Source organism: Schistocerca americana, chromosome X (assembly GCF_021461395.2).
Source record: "Schistocerca americana isolate TAMUIC-IGC-003095 chromosome X, iqSchAmer2.1, whole genome shotgun sequence".
NCBI lineage: Eukaryota > Metazoa > Arthropoda > Insecta > Orthoptera > Acrididae > Schistocerca > Schistocerca americana.
In genome coordinates, this window is record NC_060130.1 from 44,982,514 (window position 1) to 45,001,089 (window position 18,576).

Here is an 18,576-nt window from a genome sequence, read left to right on the forward strand (position 1 = left end):
CTTGTAGGGGACATCAAAACAAATATTTTTCCCTAACGTCATTTTTTCCTATGCGGAGTATCTGAACCGGTAGAGGAAGATTTCTCTGGTCGCAAATTAATTAAACCAACAAACATTTTTCCATTTTTTTATGACCAAGAGACAACACATTAACACAACCCAATTTCAGTTACATTAGATTTTCAAAAATGCCTCCATTGACACGTAAACAAAGGTTACACCATCGGATCATGTTCTGTCTGATACGGGCAAAAACCCCAGCAGTATCCTGAATTGTTCTTGCTCCTGCTGCTACTATCCGGGCAACCAGACCCTCTTCTGATGCAACAGGAGTTGCGTAAACAGGGTTGCGCATCTCTCCCCACACAAAAAAAGTCCAGAGGGGACATATCTGGGGATTGAGCAGGCCACGGTACAGGACCACCTCTGCCAATCCACGTTTCTGGGAACCGTCGGTCCAGGAATCGACGCACACGAAGACTGAAATGTGCCGGCGCCCCGTCATGTTGGAACCACAGGCGTTGTCTTGTAGGGAGCGGGACGTCTTCCAGCAATTCTGGCAATGCTCTGGCGACAAAATTGTAGTAGGGCCTGCCATTTAATGGCCTAGGTAGCAGATACGGCCCAATTAAACAGTCCCCAACAACACCGACCCACACATTAACGAAGAACCGCATTGATTGAAGGATCCCGCTCCACATGCTGCAAGACAGCTTCCTAAAATTCTAGCGTTCTTACCGTGCGACGGCGTCCCTGTCCAGGTAATCTGCTAAATGACCCGGTCTCACGCAGACGTTGGTACACAGCAGCAAAGGTCGTATGATGCGGGATACGGCGATTAGAATACTGCTGTTGATAAACCCGCTGTGCAGCTCGTCCGTTGTGGTGCGCTACGTAGTACGCACCAACCATATCAGTGTACTCACTCCAGGTGTATCGCTGCATTAGTAAACACAGACAATGCACTACTACACTGGTGGACAGGAGTTGCCCACAACTAAAGAGCGTAATACGGCCTCCACCGGTTCAAATAATCCTCATAGGAAAATATGACATTAGAGGAAAATATTTGTTTTGATGTCCCCTACAACCTCCCAGAGTTTGTCGGTTTAAATACTTTTCACCCCATATAAGACTACAAGTGTCTAGCGCGTTACTGCTGCTGCAATGGCAGGTTATCAAGATTTAAGTGAGTTTGAACGTGGTGTTGCAGTCGGCGCACGAGCTACGCGACATAGCATCTCCGAAGAAGCGATGAAGTGAGGATCTTTCCGTACGACCATTTCATGAGTATACCGTGAGTGTCGTAGGACCGTTGCTATTCACAATATACATAAATGAGCTTGTGGATGACATCGGAAGTTCACTGAGGCTTTTTGCGGATTAGGCTGTGGTATATCGAGAGGTTGTAACAATGGAAAATTGTACTGAAATGCAGGAGGATCTGCAGCGAATTGACGCACGGTGCAGGGAATGGCTATTGAATCTCAATGTAGAAAGTGTAATGTGCTGCGAATACATAGATCCCTTATCATTTAGCCACAATGTAGCAGGTCAGCAACTGGAAGTACTTAATTCCATAAATTATCAGGGAGTACGCATTAGGAGTGATTTAAAATGGAATGATCATATAAAGTTGATCGTCGGTAAAGCAGATGCCAGACTGAGAGTCATTGGAAGAATCCTAAGGAAATTCAATCCGAAAAAAAGGAAGTAGGTTACAGTACGCTTGTTCGCCCACTGCTTGAATACTCCTCAGCAGTGTGGGATCCGTACCAGATAGGGTTGATAGAAGACATAGAGAAGATCCAACGGAGAGCAGCGCGCTTCGTTACAGGATCATTTAGTAATCGCGAAAGCGTTACGGAGATGATAGGTAAACTCCAGTGGAAGACTCTGCAGGAGAGACGGTCAGTAGCTCGGTACGGACTTTCGTTGAAGTTTCGAGAACATACCTTCACTGAGGAGTCAAGCAGTATATTGCTCCCTCCTACGTATGTCTCGCGAAGAGACCATGAGGATAAAATCAGAGAGATTCGAATCCACACAGAGGCATACCGACAATCCTTTTTTCCACGAACAATACGAGACTGGAATAGAAGAGAGAACCGATAGAGGTACTCAAGGTACCCTCCGCCACACATCGTCAGGTGGCTTGCGGAGTATGGATGTAGATGTAGATGTAGACCGTGGCCGGCCGGAGTGGCCGTGCGGCTCTTGGCGTTACAGTTTGGAGCCGAGCGACCGCTACGATCGCAGGTTCGAATCCTGCCTCGGCCATGGATGTGTGTGATTTCCTTAGGTTAGTTAGGTTTAATTAGTTCTAAGTTGTAGGCGACTGATGACCTCAGACGTTAAGTCGCATAGTGCTCAGAGCCATTCACGGACCCTGCATGTCAGCAGGGGACTCTTCAAGTTAGTGGAGGTTCTGTAACTGTGAGGGGTGTGTGCAGTTGCAGTGGTATGTGAGCCCTGATACGTCTAGATACAACTGTGACAGGTGACAAATACGTAAGCACCCTGTCCGATCACCTGCATCCATTCACGTCCATTCTGCATTCCGACTGACTTGGGCAATTCCACCTAACATTTCCAGAATAGCTACAGACTGGCTCCAGAAACACTTTTCCGACTTAAAATCGCCGGCCACCAGACTCCTCAGGCATCAACATTATTGAACATATCCGGGTTGCCTTGCAACTTGCTGTTCAGAAGAGATCTCCACCCCCTCGTACGCGTACGGATCTATGAACAGCCCTGCTCGATTGACCGTATCAGGTCCATCACTAGTTCAGACATTACTCGGGTCCATGTGTAATGTCTCTTGCAGCGGTCTCTCCGCGATATTTTCAGAAATTTTATAAATTATGTAACTCAGTACATATCTCGAAATATCTCTTCTTATCTTACCGATTCCTAAACATCAATATACGATGATTATCAATGCAAAGTAGTTTCAAGCCCTATTATTCCTTGGAGCGTGCATTTAGTCCATGGAATAGCTTCTCTGCTATCTATGTTTTCTCTTATGAAGAGGATTGAGCTCTTGCCGATTAGCCGTGAAAGAAAGAAGATTTATATGTATGTATTGTTGAGCTAGTCGCCATCTTGATGAGATTCTGTATGAGAAGGAATTTAATACATGAACTAAACTAAAGTAAGTGTGTTCGCGTATTATTTAACTGATTATTATTGACAGTGTCTGCTTACTATGCTGTGTTGCACGGGATCACTGGGGAACGTCTGATTTACACTGGACGAACCTGCCGTTTTGTACGCTCAAGATATCCAGTTTATTACTTCCAATAAATGGGCTAACACGGTCTTACCAGCACATCTCCGGCCTTCCCCAGGTGATCACCGAAAGTTAATAATTATTACAAATGTTTTCAGGAGATCGACTGACAATTTTCGTCGCACCGAGACTTCGAAATTGCTTCACTGCCTTATGGAATTTAAGTTAAGCTCAATTTAATCAGGATAGGACAGTATTGAACTGTGTGAATGTGATAAGCCTGCTTTGTGAATGAAAATTCCCTTAATATACGCATGTTTTTTACTATCCTGATCAGTGAAGCTAAATCAGGCCGGTGTGAGAGAGGTTTTTAAATTTTAGATCCCACAAAAATATTAAACATGCCATGTCGTGTTGCGGCTTTTCTCCGTGCCCGCGGGTGCCCTACACGATATTAGGCAGTTGTACCAGTTTGTTTGGCTCTTCAGTGTAAAATGCGCACAGGATGAAGATTAAAAGTAAAATTCGAGAGGTCCATCCTACCAGGCAGGTCACGTCAAAAGTAACTTCTTGTACTCTTGTGCACCTACAATACCTACAGTGAAAAACTGGAAATGAAGTCCCATGCTTCTTTACAGAGCGTAGGGGAACGATGCGGGAGACCCGCACCGCCTTACTAGGCAAGGTCCTAATGGAGGTGGTTTGCCGTTGCCTTCCTCCGACCGCAATGGGAATGAATGATGATGATGAAGACGACACAACAACACCCAGTCATCTCGAGGCAGGAAAAATTCCTGACCCCGTCGGCAATCGAAACCAGGACCCCGTGCTCGGGAAGCGAGAACGCTACCGCGAGGCCACGAGGGACGTACAATGCCTACAGTACAGTCGCAAATTCACCAGCAGGTAATCCAACTTCTACTAATGCAACTGGCAATTCTCCTTCTTTATCACCGCCATCTTGCGAGATAATGGTTTACAACCTGGCTCGCTCGTGAAAAAGTTTTTAGCTACATGCTGACATAGTCTTGTTGGCCCACAACACGAATGTATTTCATTGCATGACTACCGCTAATCATAATTTTTTTCTCCAATTTTTTACGATCTGCGCGACCTGAACATTGTTGCAAAAAACAACCGAAACTAGTCATCGTGCTATAATTGCATACTGAAATTTGCGATCCAGACATAAAAAAAGTTACAAAAAATGCATTTGATAAACTACATTAAGACCGCACATTCCTTCCTGAGAATGCCAGGGCTCACTACTACAGGGTGTATCGAAAAGAATCCTCCGATCTGGCACGTCTATATTTCTGAAATTAGTAAATACATACAATGAATTTTATTGTTTGATGAACGGGAAAGTCAAAAACTTTTATTCATACCTTTTCATTGGTGCTCAATATGCTCCCCTTGAGGTGTACGGCTTAAGTCAGTTCCGTATTCAGTTTGTTCGCACACTGTAGCGAGCATGTCTAACAATAAGAGTTACAGCTTCTCTTCCACAGCTGCTGTTGTGCGATGTCTCAGTTCATTCATTGTTGTTGGTAATGGAGCCACATAAACTGAGTCTTTTACAAACCCCGACAAGAAATAATCACATACAGTCAGGTCCGGTGACCATGGAGGCCAGTAACGTAAGGCTGAATCATTCGGTCCAGTGTGACCGATCCATCGTCCGCTAATCCTTCGATTTAAAAATTCCCGCACTTCAAGATGGCAGTGGTGGTGCCCCATCCTGTTCATAAATGAAGTCGTTCGAAACAGTCTCCAACTATGGGAAAAGAAAGTTATCAAGCATGTGGAGATATGTGCTTCCTGTAGCAGTGTTTTCGGTACAGAAAAATGGATCATACACCTTTTCCCATAAAACTGCACGAAACACATTAAATTTTGGAGGTTCCCTCTCATATTGTACAACTCCATGTGGTTGTTACGTACCCCATATTCTTAAAATCGCTCTAAGCACTATGGGAGTTAATATCTGAGATCATCAGTCCCCTAGACTTAGAACTACTTAAACCTAACTAACCTAAGGACATCACACACATCCATGCCCGAGGCAGGATTCGAACCTGCGACCGTAGCAGCAACGCGGTTCCGGACTGAAGTGCCTAGAACCACTCGGCCACAGCGGCCGGTCGATATTCTCACATTACGACGGTTCACCTTTCCATTTAATTGGAATGTTACCTCGTCACCAAACACTGTGTGTGGAAGAAAACTGTCATCCTCCATCTCGCCAAGAACGAAATTACAGAACTCCACACGTTGTTGTTGTGTCACCTTCACGAAGAGCTTGCAGTAGCTGGATTTTGTACGGTAAACGTCGACGCAACACACGCCAAACGGACATCAAAAACATGCTGAGCTTTCGAGTTGCACGGCGAACGGATTTCTGCGGACTCATTATGAAACTACGGCGGATGCATTCGACGTCTGTGTCAGACACTCGGGGACGGCCCAGCGATTTGCCTTCACACAAACAACCTGTTTCACGGAATTGTTCGAGCCATCGACTAATGCTCTGAGCTGCAGTTAGATCCACACGTACTTTGTAGGAAAGTCACGCTGAACAGTTATTACTGACTCGCACTGCGCAAAACGTAGAACACAAAGCACTTTCAGTTATTCCGGCAGTATTTGTACGAGAACTGAAGTGTACACACACTGCTGCTAACTAGCGGGAACCATATAAAACTCGAGACTCCGCTCTTTCCGACAGTACCTTGTTCACGCATATATCTCAAACCATAATATAGTTATACAGTATCATCTCGTTAGCGCGGTTAACGCGAAAAAAATATTGGTCCCGCCAGGAATACATTAGTTCTTATGGTATGTTTCATCGGTTAACACGAATTTCGGTAAAGGTGAATTACGAACTCTGTTTCAGTTCCTAGCGTACTTACATTTCACTGTAACACAAACTTCCGACCTTAGAGTATTCTAAAGCGTAAATTTTTTTCCTGAAATGAATGTAGGAAATGCAGCTACAAAGCTAATTATACTTATTGTTGACTCGTTTTTAACGTATTGTAGGTCGGTAGCTTCGATTATCTCCTCAACAATCAGCGTTTGCTGTACATTGTAAGACATTCAATAATGTGTGCAGCAGCATTTAGGAATGTACTCAGTGCCAGATTTGACAGGTGTTCTGTTAGCCGTAGCCGTATCGAGTTGGAATACTGAATAAAAACTACAGTTACAACCGGTACCGTAGCACGCGAAAATGGCAAAGAGGAAACAGACAGCTCTAAATGTACAGTTAAAGCTTAATATTCTAAATGAAGTGGACCGTGGTACCAAGAAAACAGCAATTGCAGAGCAATTTGGAATACCTAAATCTACTTTATCTACGATTATTAAGAATCGAGAAAAAATGGAAACAAATCTAAACGACTTTGTACCGCCAAGTATGGAGACATCGAGACGTTACTGCTAGAAAGGTTAAATCATATGCGTGCATCTAACATACCTTTAACTGGCCGTGTGGTTCAGTCAAAAGCAATGATATTGCTAAAGATATGGGCATCGAAGACTGGTTGGTTTTATCGGTTCTAAAAGAGAAATTCAATTTCATCCGTACATATTTGTGGTGAAGCAAATAAAGTTGATGAAGAAAATGCGAACAGCTGGTTGCATGAATTCAACCGAGTGAGGGAAAAGTATGCCTCGTGTGATGTGTTTAACATGGATGAAACTGGATTTTTCTACAATCTTTTTCCAAATCACACCCTGGGGATAAAAGGTGGTAAGTGTCACGGTGGGGCACGAAGCAAGCAACGTGTGACTGTTGTACTGTGCTGTAGTGCTGAAGGCAGTGAGAAGTTTCGTCCCTGGGTTATCGGTAAATCCGAGAAACCACGTTGTTTTAAAAACATAAATATGGACACTTTACCTTGTATCTACTCTCACCACAAGAAAGCTTGGATCGATGGCACATCATTTCGCAAGTGGCTTCTTCGTTTCAACAGTCGAATGGTTGCTCAAAATAGACATGTTCTTCTTACATTGGACAGTTTTTTCCACCCAACGCCACAAGCCGCCTTCAGCATTTGGACCAAGGCATAATCTCTCTCAACCCCAAATTGGAATCTGCTTGACGCAATAAAAGCCATCGCAGCAGCCTGGAACTCAGTATCGCCGCATCGTATAGGGAAGAGCTTTAACAGAGCTTGGAGACATAACAGCACTGAAGATGTCCACGAGTTAGAAGATGCCGCTTCACCTGATGAATGGACAGTTCTGCAGGACGTTGCGAACCCTGGGATTCGTTTCGAAGAATTCATTAGTGTAGACGACGATGTTTCCGTATGTGCTTCTGTGGAATCGGATGTGCCAAAAGCTGTGAACGAGGTGCAAGAAGGGCCATCAGAAGAAAGTGGAAAGGAACAGAATACAGATACCATTCCACCTACCCGTCAGGACATGTTTACAGCCTTGGACTGTTTAGAACGGTTCGCTTCAACATCTGACGCCACTGCTGGGTTTACGGACGCTATCATTACAATTGGTTGTGAAATTAGAAAATATTATCGTTCCCATGAACGTCAGCGAACCACGACCGAATTTTTTCCAAGAAAGTAACGTACATAATTTGTGAGTATTTGGATTTTACAATCACTTTATAGTGTTAAAAGTCGACAATAACGTGATTGATAGTGTAGTGTATTACAACACATTAGTGTACTGCTGTACATGTATACTTATTAAAATCTGTGTTTTTCACGTAACACGAATTTTTTTAACACAAACTCCTGATTTTTCGGTCCCTTCGGATTCGTGTTAACGAAGTTTTACTGTAATTTTTTTTAAATTGGATGATTCTTTTAGATACACCTTGTATTTTAAATATTCTTGCCCTTGCTACTACGCAGCAATATTCCCAATACTTCAGATTAGTCCAGATACTTCCATTTCAGAAGTGCATGCAGATGCAGTATTTCAAGATGCTGATGCAGTTTGCAACGTTTCTTGTCTTCTGTCACCTGGGAGCTTTCGCAGCCACTGGCAAAGTCCCGCTCTGACAAGTAAACCTACACAAGAAACACACTGCGAGTTAGATCGGAATGGAATACGCTGTGGTGAAGAACAAAATAAGAGGCACACATTTTCTTATACATGTCCATACGGCCGCTAAGACGATGAAATACCGCCTTGAAATAATTGAGTTTAATATTTCTGAATAAATATCGTTCAAATGGTAACGGATATAAAAAAACCTTCAGATAAAAGTTGTACGTTTTTTAAAGTACGTTACAATGCTGCACTCCGATCTGTCGAAAAAGTTTTTTTTTTTTTCAGAAATCCCCTCCCCTCCAGTATTTTATTTTCATTTCGACATTTGTCTATTAGCAGAAGTACAGCATCGTTAACACAAAATTCAGTCATACTCGTATATGATGAAGTGGTATTCCAGAGACGCATTTGTCAGTATAAATATGCTACACATATCGCTGTACGCGCGCCCAGAGCGTGTCCCCTTCAATGCCAACTGTCATGTTACGTTGTTTACTAAGTATTGCCCTGGAAAATGTATTCTAAATCTATATTTTATATATATTGTACTATATATTTTTTTCTTTTAATTTCATGTGTGTTGCATTTGTTTTTTTCTTACATTTAATATAATTTATTTTTTTTAAATTGTAACCTTTTCAGATTTAATTGTATTATGTGTGGAATTGTTTCTACATTATTGTTGTGACAGTATTGATAATCTGCGCAGTAATGAGAAAGCGCCGAATTGTTTCGGTCAAAAAAAAAAAAAAAAAAAAAAAAATGCGCACTGCACTTTTATTCTGCGCAGAAACCTCATCGAATAATTGCAATACCACTTTATGATATATGATCGCATTTGGAATTAACGACGCTATATAACTATTAGTCAAATCTCCAAATGAAAAACAACATAGTGGGGCTGGGAAGAGCATTTCGAAAAAAATCGCTTTTTCGACAAATCAGGATGCACCATTGTAACATAAATTAAATACCATAGGACGTATATTAGAAGTTTTATATTCTGTTACCGTCTTAGAAAATTTATCTCCGTTTTTTTTTAAGGGAGTGTTTCATCCACTTAAAGGTCGTACGGGCACGTATAAAAAAATATGTGTCTCTTATTTTGCTCTACACTAAAAAACATTCGGAGCCGATGAAAATGGAAGTGTGTCCCTTGGGCAAGTTCACTCTCTAGCCGTGGCGAGAGTCCACACCGGCTTAAGCCATCCTCCCACGGGACTCGAAAGGCGCGCGTCAGCGAGCAGTTGGTGACGTCACAGCGTGAAATTCCGCGTTCCACTACGCTGTCTCACGTGTCAGATGTTTGCCTCCTGGAGATGAAGGAAGCCAATGACGTGCGCCATCTGTTTCACGTCACAAACAGAATTTAGGAGTCGCCATATTGCGTGAAATTGAACGATGTATATGGTGTTTTTTTTTTTCTTTTTATTAGAATGTGTGGTGTGGATATCATCTGTTTCAAAGCAGCAGCACGTTGGCGATCTCTCGAAAACGCGGCGTTTGTTACTACATGTTGTTGTTGTTGTTGTTGTTGTTGTTGTGGTCTTGAGACCTGACACTGGTTTGATGCAGCTCTCCATGCTACTCTATCCTGTGCAGGCTTCTTCATCTCCCAGTACCTACTGCAGCCTACATCCTTCTGAATCTGCTTAGTGTATTCATCTCTTGGTCTCCCTCCACGCTGCCCTCCAATGCTAAATTTGTGATCCCCTGATGCCTCAGAACATGTCCTACCAACCGATCCCTTCTTCATGTCAAGTTGTGCCACAAAATCCTCTTCTCCCCAATTCTGTTCAATACCTCCTCATTAGTCATGTGATCTACTCCTCTAATCTCCAGCATTCTTCTGTAGCACCACATTTCGAAAGCTTCTATTCTCTTCTTGTCTAAACTATTTATCGTCCATGTTTCACTTCCATACATGGCTACACTCCATACAAATAGTTTCAGAAACGACTTCCTGACACTTAACTCTATACTCAATGTTAACAAATTTCTCTTCTTCAGAACCGCTTTTCTTGCCGCTACCAGTCTACATTTTATATCCTCTCTACTTCGTCCATCATGTTATTTTTCTCCCCAAATAGCAAAACTCCTTTACTACTTTAAGTGTCTCATTTCCTAATCTAATTCCCTCAGCATCACCCAACTTAATTCGACTACATTCTGTGGTGTCACCGCCAGACACCACACTTGATAGGCTAGTATACGCCGGACCCGCGTGTCGCCACTGTCAGTGATAGCAGACCGAGCGCCGCCACACGGCAGGTCTAGAGAGACTTCCTAGCACTCGCCCCAGTTGTACAGCCGACTTTGCTAGCGATGGTTCACTGACAAAATACGCTCTCATTTGCCGAGACGATAGTTAGCATAGCCTTCAGCTAAGTCATTGGCTACGACCTAGCAAGGCGCCATTACCAGTGTATAGTAACATGGAGAGTATATCTGTACAAGAGCGATGTACACCGATTATGGATTAAAGTTAAGTATTACACGATTTTCGTACTTTATTGCAATTCTCAAGACATTGTCCTGTTCCAGACCTCACGCCAATCTGCGTGAGCTTAACGCGTGCCTTTCGGCTACCTCCGAGGGGGGTGGCTGTCTTGTTACGCCACAACACATTCCATTATCCTCGTTTTGCTTTTGTTGATATTCATCTTAAAAAATGGTTCAAATGGCTCTGAGCACTATGCGACTTAACTTCTGAGGTCATCAGTCGCCTAGCACTTAGAACTAATTAAACCTAACTAACCTAAGGGCATCACACACATCCATGCCCGAGGCAGGATTCGAACCTGCGACCGTAGCGGTCACGCGGTTTCAGACTGAAGCGCCTTTAACCGCACGGCCACACCGACCGGCCGATATTCATCTTATATCCTCCTTTCAAGACACAGTCCATTCCGTTCAACTGCTCTTCCAAGTCCTTTGCTGTCTCTGACAGGATTACAATGTAGTCGGCGAACCTCAGTTTTATTTCTTCTCCATGGATTTTAATTCCTACTCCGAATTTTTCTTTTGTTTCCTTTACTGCGTGCTCAATATACAGATTGAATAACATCGGCGAGAGGCTACAACCCTGTCTCACTCCCTTCCCAACCACTGCTTCCCTCTCATGTCCCTCGACTCTTGTAAGTGCCATCTGGTTTCTGTACGAATTGTAAATAGCCTTTCGCTCCCTGTATTTTATCCCTGCCACCTTCAGAATTTGAAAGAGAGTATTCCAGTCAACATTGTCAAAAGCTTTCTCCAAGTCTACAAATGCTAGAAACGTAGGTTTGCCTTTCCTTAATCTTTCTTCTAAGATAAGTCGTAAGGTCAGTATTGCCTCACGTGTTTCAACATTTCTACGAAATCCAAACCGATCTTCACCAAGGTCGGCTTCTACCAGTTTTTCCATTACTACATATCAGTCGGTAAACGTATAACTGGTGTGCTATGATACGGCAGAACGATGTATCAAAAGCTCGTCGTTCTGGTCACATCTGTCACACTTAAATACCGAATAATGACCGTTGTAGTTACAATCCTTTTGCAAGGTATACGACTTATGGGGACCCGGTTGCCATGTCGAAGTCACAGTGTAGTTCATAGAGTCGTGAGCTGTAACGAAAATGTTCGCGTCCGCATCCTTCCGACGTATATTTCTTCGCATTCATTTTGTAAAAGATTCTGCGTCTTTCTTCTTAAATTAGTAGAAGTGTTTCCCGCTATTGTCGATGTTTAATGAATCTGCTGCAATTCTTTTCGCATAGGCCAACCACTGGAATGTTTGCACAATGGTCCGAAATCTTAATGCGACTGCCAGTCTCTCAAGAGGTAAACATGTGGTGTCACCGCCAGACACCACACTTGCTAGGTGGTAGCCTTTAAATCGGCCGCGGTCCCTTAGTATACGCCGGACCCGCGTGTCGCCACTGTCAGTGATAGCAGACCGAGCGCCACCACACGGCAGGTTTAGAGAGACGTCCTGGCACTCGCCCCAGTTGTACAGCCGACTTTGCTAGCGACGCCACACTGACAAATACGCTCTCATTTGCCGAGACGATAGTTAGCATAGCCTTCAGCTACAATTGCTACGACCTAGCAAGGCGCCGTAATCAATTGATATTTATTATATGAAGCATGTATCATCAAGAGCGATGTTCTACAATTATGGATTAAAGTTAAGTATTCCAGAAGCTACGTACTTTTCTTTATAGCATTCATTACGTATCCTGTTTCAGACCTCACGCCAGCCTGCGTGAGTTTAAGCGAGTGCCTTTCGGCTTCCTCTCATTGTGTCTAGGCTGTCTTGTCTAGACACAACAAAACACAAGTAAGTTTTTGCTATTATGAAAGTATATGTAAATGTATGTTCCTGTATCTTGTTTTATACACTGTCTCTTGTTTGTATGTTGCTGGTAAATTTCTTTACCAATGATACTGAGCAGGTTCCAAAAATCCAGCGAAAATCACCGTAAGTAGAAACCAACATATTTTTAACGAACTGTTTTTCTGTGTGAAAGCAAATCAAAATGTATATAACTTAATTTGACACCACTGACGATGCTTTACCTTAATAAAGCGAAATGTGTCTGGTGAAAAAAAAAAAGAACACGCAATTTTGTAGTTGCAACGACAGAACAAAAATACCCTCAAGAATTGTTAATCTACTACTGACAACGCGGCCACACAAATGAAGAGTCCAATAAGTCTACTGTTCCATTAAAATTTATTTATTTATTCTCGTGTCAGAAACATACATAGGTGCACAGTTAACATGTCATGCAGTCCTCGGCCAAAATTTGGCCTCTTCCAGTCCATTTTCTGTCGCTCGATGGAGGTCGTCTGCAGTACAGTCGACAGTGGAGCAAGTGCTGGACATTCTGAACGTCTCCACAGTCACACTTAATACTGCTTTCTGTGCTGTAGCCCCATGTTGCCAGACTAAACCTTCACCTACGCTCTCCTCACCTCAGCGTATCCCCAGGTTTCCAGATCATCTGTTCCTTGTCGTGTGCTGGAGGCAGAGCTCCAGAAACTCTTTTCCAACCGCAAGGAAGGGAAGTCTTATCCCTCCACAGTTGCACTCTGGCATTTTCAGCAGCGGTAGTAAATACCTTTGATGTTCTAAGGAAACTCTTGATTGACTTCAGTTGCTGCGAATCAGGTTGTGCCCATAAAGGGGATGGGTTTGTTCTTGTTACACTATCTTTCGTTGCTTATTCGCCGTAATTTCTCTTCGTAAGGGGAATGGTGCTATTCCTGCAAGGTGGTAAATCCAACAAACCAGTTATAACTGTCCAGGTGTCGTCCAAAGCTACGTTTGCGTGTCTGGCAGATGACGAATTATACCAAACAGGACAAGCGCACTCTGCTGCATGGTAAGCTAGTGGAAGCGCAGAGGTTCGCACGGTTTCACTGTGATGCGGCCAGTTTTCTCAACAGATTGTTCCTGGTGGAAACTTTTACCTTGTGATTCGCGCAGAGCCTCTTGAAAGTAAGAGATGTGTCCAGCGTCACTCTTAGATAATCTGGAGTTTGTAACTGAATTCCTGAACATACTATCATCATCTTACGAGTTGTTGTTGTTGTTGTTGTGGTCTTCAGTCCTGAGACTGGTTTGATGCAGCTCTCCATGCTGCTCTATCCAGTGCAAGCTTCTTCATCTCCCAGTACGTACTGCAGCCTACATCCCTCTGAATCTGCTTAGTGTATTCATCTCTTGGTCTCCCTCTACGATTTTTACCCTCCACGCTGCCCTCCAATACTAAATTGGTGATCCCTTGATGCCTCAGAACATGTCCTACCAACCGATCCCTTCTTCTAGTCAAGTTGTGCCACAAACTCCTCTTCTCCCCAATCCTATTCATTACCTCCTCGTTAGTTATGTGATGTACCCATCTTACGAGTAGCTACCCTATTTCTCAAATGAAAAACACGCACTTGAGTCTTTGAGCGGTTTGCTTTAAGCTGATTTGTGCTATACGTCTACACCTACATGGATACTCTGCAAATCACATTTAAGTGCCTGGCAGAGAATTCATCGAACAACCACAGAATTCTCAATTATTCCTATCTCGTATAGCGCGCGGAAAAAAAGAACACCTATATCTTTCCGTGCGAGCTCTGATTTCCCTTATTTTTATTACGGTGATCGTTTCTCCCCCGTACGTCGGTGTCAACAAAATATTTTCGCATTCGGAGGAGAAAGTTGGTTATTGAAATTTCGTGAGGATATTCCGTCGCAACGAAAAACGCCTTTGTTTTCAGTGACATTCCGTAATTCGCTATAATACAAAACGTGCTGCTCTTCTTTGAACTTTTTCGATGTACTCCGTCAATCCTGTCTGGTAAGGATCCTACACCGCGCAGCAGTATCGTAAAAGAGGACGGACAAGCGTAGTGTAGGCAGTCATTCTAGTAGATCTTGTAATACTGGTAATTTTCGCCTCACAAACGCTATTATAGGGTCAATAGTAAACGCCTGATGGCCTGAAGTTATCGAACAATTGTAATGTATTCTTCATCTTTGCCGCTCCTGCTCGGCGGCTGTAAATCTCTATGTACACGTATAGATTAACGATATAAAAAGAATTCTGTTGCTTCAACACAAATGAGGCCTTTAGTGCTTCACCTTTCACTGTTTCTATATCATGAAAGGCGGACGCGAATTTGCTACGTTTCGCAATCTGTATTTTATAATTTCTGGAAAATATTCTGTAAATATGCTAATTGTCTTCGCAATCAGAGAACATATATGTTTGTGTAATTAATTACGAGCAGGCACCATCGAGAGGACATGAATCTCTAGTATTTCCTGTTATGTGCCAAGCTTTTGTTAATACGCACCAGCTATTGTAACTGTAATATAAAAAGGTACGTAGCATTAAAAAAGCGTGTGTTATATATGAAGTGTTGTTATTTAGACAAATTATCCTTAAGTATCTCCATCTCCTCACTACTAGAATGTTAAGCATTTTGTATCAGTTTATCTCCAGAACTTACGATCATGTCGATGGATCGAACGCAGCATTGAGGCAGGAGGAACATATAGTTTTCCTGTCTTTAATGAATCAGTCCTTTTTAATTGTGTAGTGTTGTTTTTGTTTTAAAGTCAGTAAATCTTTTGGTCCCTTAGTGTCGATCGGGGTATGACTGCATCGCGGTCATGAAAATGCACGGAAATGATAATGTTGCTTCCTACTAATCTCAAATAAATTAATCTGCTGCTCTATGTCCAAAGAATGCCAGGTATTTAAAAAATATTTATCAGGTGAAATAATCATTATAGTGACTTGTTACGATAAGACAATACAGTCAATCTCTGATTCTGTTGCCAAGTTACACACAGAATTTCATTATATCTTCAACACTATATTTTTTATAACACTACAATGTGTTACAATTTCTAAGTGTCCTGCCTCCCCACAACATTTTCTATGTACTCTTTCCAAGTTAAGTTCTTCACAATTGCAATTCGTAGGTTTTTAGTTGAATTTATGACCTTTGCCGGCCTACGTGGCCGAGCGGTTCTAGGCGCTACAGTCTGGAACCGCGCGACCGCTACGGTCGCAGGTTCGAATCCTGCCTTGGGCATGGATGTGTGTGATGTCCTTAGGTTAGTTAGGTTTAAGTAGTTCTAAGTTCTAGGGGACTGATGACCTCAGAAAGTGCTCAGAGCCATTTGAACCATTTTTTTTATGACCTTTAAATTTGACATTTATCATATACCCGAAGTTTCACGGCTTCGTTTTAGCACTTACGTGTATGACCTAATACTTTTCATTACTTGCCAATTTTAGGACCATACAGAAAACTTATTTAAATCGTTTTGCAATTTGTTTGTCTTCTGACGACTTTACTAGACGACTTTACTAGACGATCTGCAAACAACCTGACACGGCTTCTCAGATTGTCTCCTAAATCGTTTATATAGACGAGGAACACCAACGGGCCCTATAACACTTTCAAGATGCTACTCCAGGCGGGTGTAAAATGAATGTGCGCAACGGAAAATAATAAACGCTAAAATGATTATTTGGCCCTGTCTGACTACCCCCTGAAGCAGATCTTAGAATCTCTTGATTATTTTTAAGGTATAAATTACAATGTCAACATAAATGAATGAGGATGGCAAAAAATACTACTAAATGATAAACGATGTTGGTCGTTATATTTATTATAGATTAAAATCAACCCTTAGTGGCCGAGCGGTTCTAGGCGCTTCAGCCTGGAACCGCGCGACCGCTATGTTCGCAGGTTCGAATCCTGCCTCGGGCATGGATGTGTGTGGTGTCCTTAGGTTAGTTAGGTTTAAGTAGTTCTAAGTTCTAGGGGACTGATGACCTCAGATGTTGAGTCCCATAGCGATCAGAGCCATTTGAATCATTTTTTTAAATCAACCCTTCAAGTACAATTCTCTGTGTTTCCTAACTAAAATTGCAGATCAATTGCCCACTCTGCCCCTTTTCTAGGCCACACAATCTAACATAAATAACGCGAAATGACTGACATCATCTGCGCACCAAACACTAGGAGACGCTACTTTCAAATACGATCTGCGGTGGTGTGGAACCTCAGTGGAAATAAACTAACGTGATCACAGCTGTTTAGCTTTATAGCCCTAATAAGACGAAGCAATTTGCGATATCACCGTACGCACGTGCGTCTGGTGCGTCGTCGTGCTGGTTCTCGTAAACGTCTGCGCCGATGGAAGATCTCCAGCCACAAAAATAAAAACTCTTTCAAACTCCAGGACGGCAGAAGGCGGACCTCTGACTACTATAGCACTGTCTTCTCCTCTCTGTGTTCTACAGACGAAAAACGTGAACTCCCAACCACAAGGACGGAGTTCAGATAACGCCTCAACATAAGTATAGGCAGAACAAGTGCTCTGAATTACTGAACGATGCGTACTCAATGACGACTTCCAACCTGGAGGTGAAGTCCTGAATCGTGTAGGTTCGCAACAGTACAGTGTCTAACTGTTCTAACTATAAACTCTCCTGAGAGAAAAGACAGCAAGTCCGTCTGTACCAACAAATGCTGATATCGAGCGACCGTCACACACGGGCGCTCACAACGGAAGTCCGTCTCCCCACCGCTGGCTTCCCAGCAAGGCTCGGCTCCCCACCATCGTAATTCCGAAAACGAATCATATTCCTGAAACCACGGAATATTCTCCCTCTCTACAGAATCTTCCGAACGCAGACCAACCATATTTTAGTCTTTTGTCGTCCAGCGCGGAAAGTTTGCGAGGAAATACCTATACTCATACAATGGTACGCTTCTGAGTAAAAATCTGGGTAATTAACTCAGCCTGCGTGATTTCCAAGGTGACGCTTCCTCGTTCCTCTCAGCTGCGTCCAAGATTTTCGTAGTTTCCGAAGTGTAATCCTTCGTGTCCGGATATATTACTGGCCAGTCACGACTCTATTGTGTCCCAACGTCCGCCTTGCTACTTCCTGCGTTTAAGCAGGACCGACACACCTGCGTGGGCCTTCCACCCAGGGCTTGAGTTCCGCCTGCCATTTAATTTCGACTGCTGTTCCAACCTGTACTAGTATAGGCAATCATTCATTATGCTATTCTGGTAATAAAGACACTTGGTCATATTTTACGCAATAAGCGTTAACAATTATTTACAGGGTGTACATGAGAATGTCAGTCTCCTTTATACATTCATATATACGATGTACATGATACCTAATTATGTTTGTAGATCATGGAAAAGTCTGTGGATGAGTGGTTGTAAGGTGCGAAATAACCCCCACCTGACAAACTATTTTGTACTAGGATGGGGTAGGTATTATCTCATCCAGTACAAAACCATATAACCATCAACTGTCTGTACAAGTGAACTAAAAAGAATACGATGGCAAAGGAACACTGGAATCATTATATGTTCTTCCACAGTCATTCTGCATTCATTCAAGGGTTTACTGCCATAAATTTACTTGTTACATGTTTATTACAGTCTGCCTACCCCTTATGTTTGGAACATTGTTCTGAGACGTGACAATTGGAATATACAGTATCAAAAGAAATTAACTAACATTACAAAATTTTTATTCTCTTTCAAGAATGGCAGTTCCCATCTCTCTTTAGACTTAGGCCCACGCTCTCTGTCATTCATCCGTCCCTAAGACATAGGTTGTGGCAAGAAATATTAAAGTGATGTATCCTAAGCTTTTCAAGGTGGTCAGCCAATAAATTACATGTGCTTCATTTAGCCATTAATATGCAAAACAAGCAGTTACGTCAGTTTTTCAAGAGGTTATCTATTGGTCATTATACAGTTATATATAATTCTGTGAAACATCCTA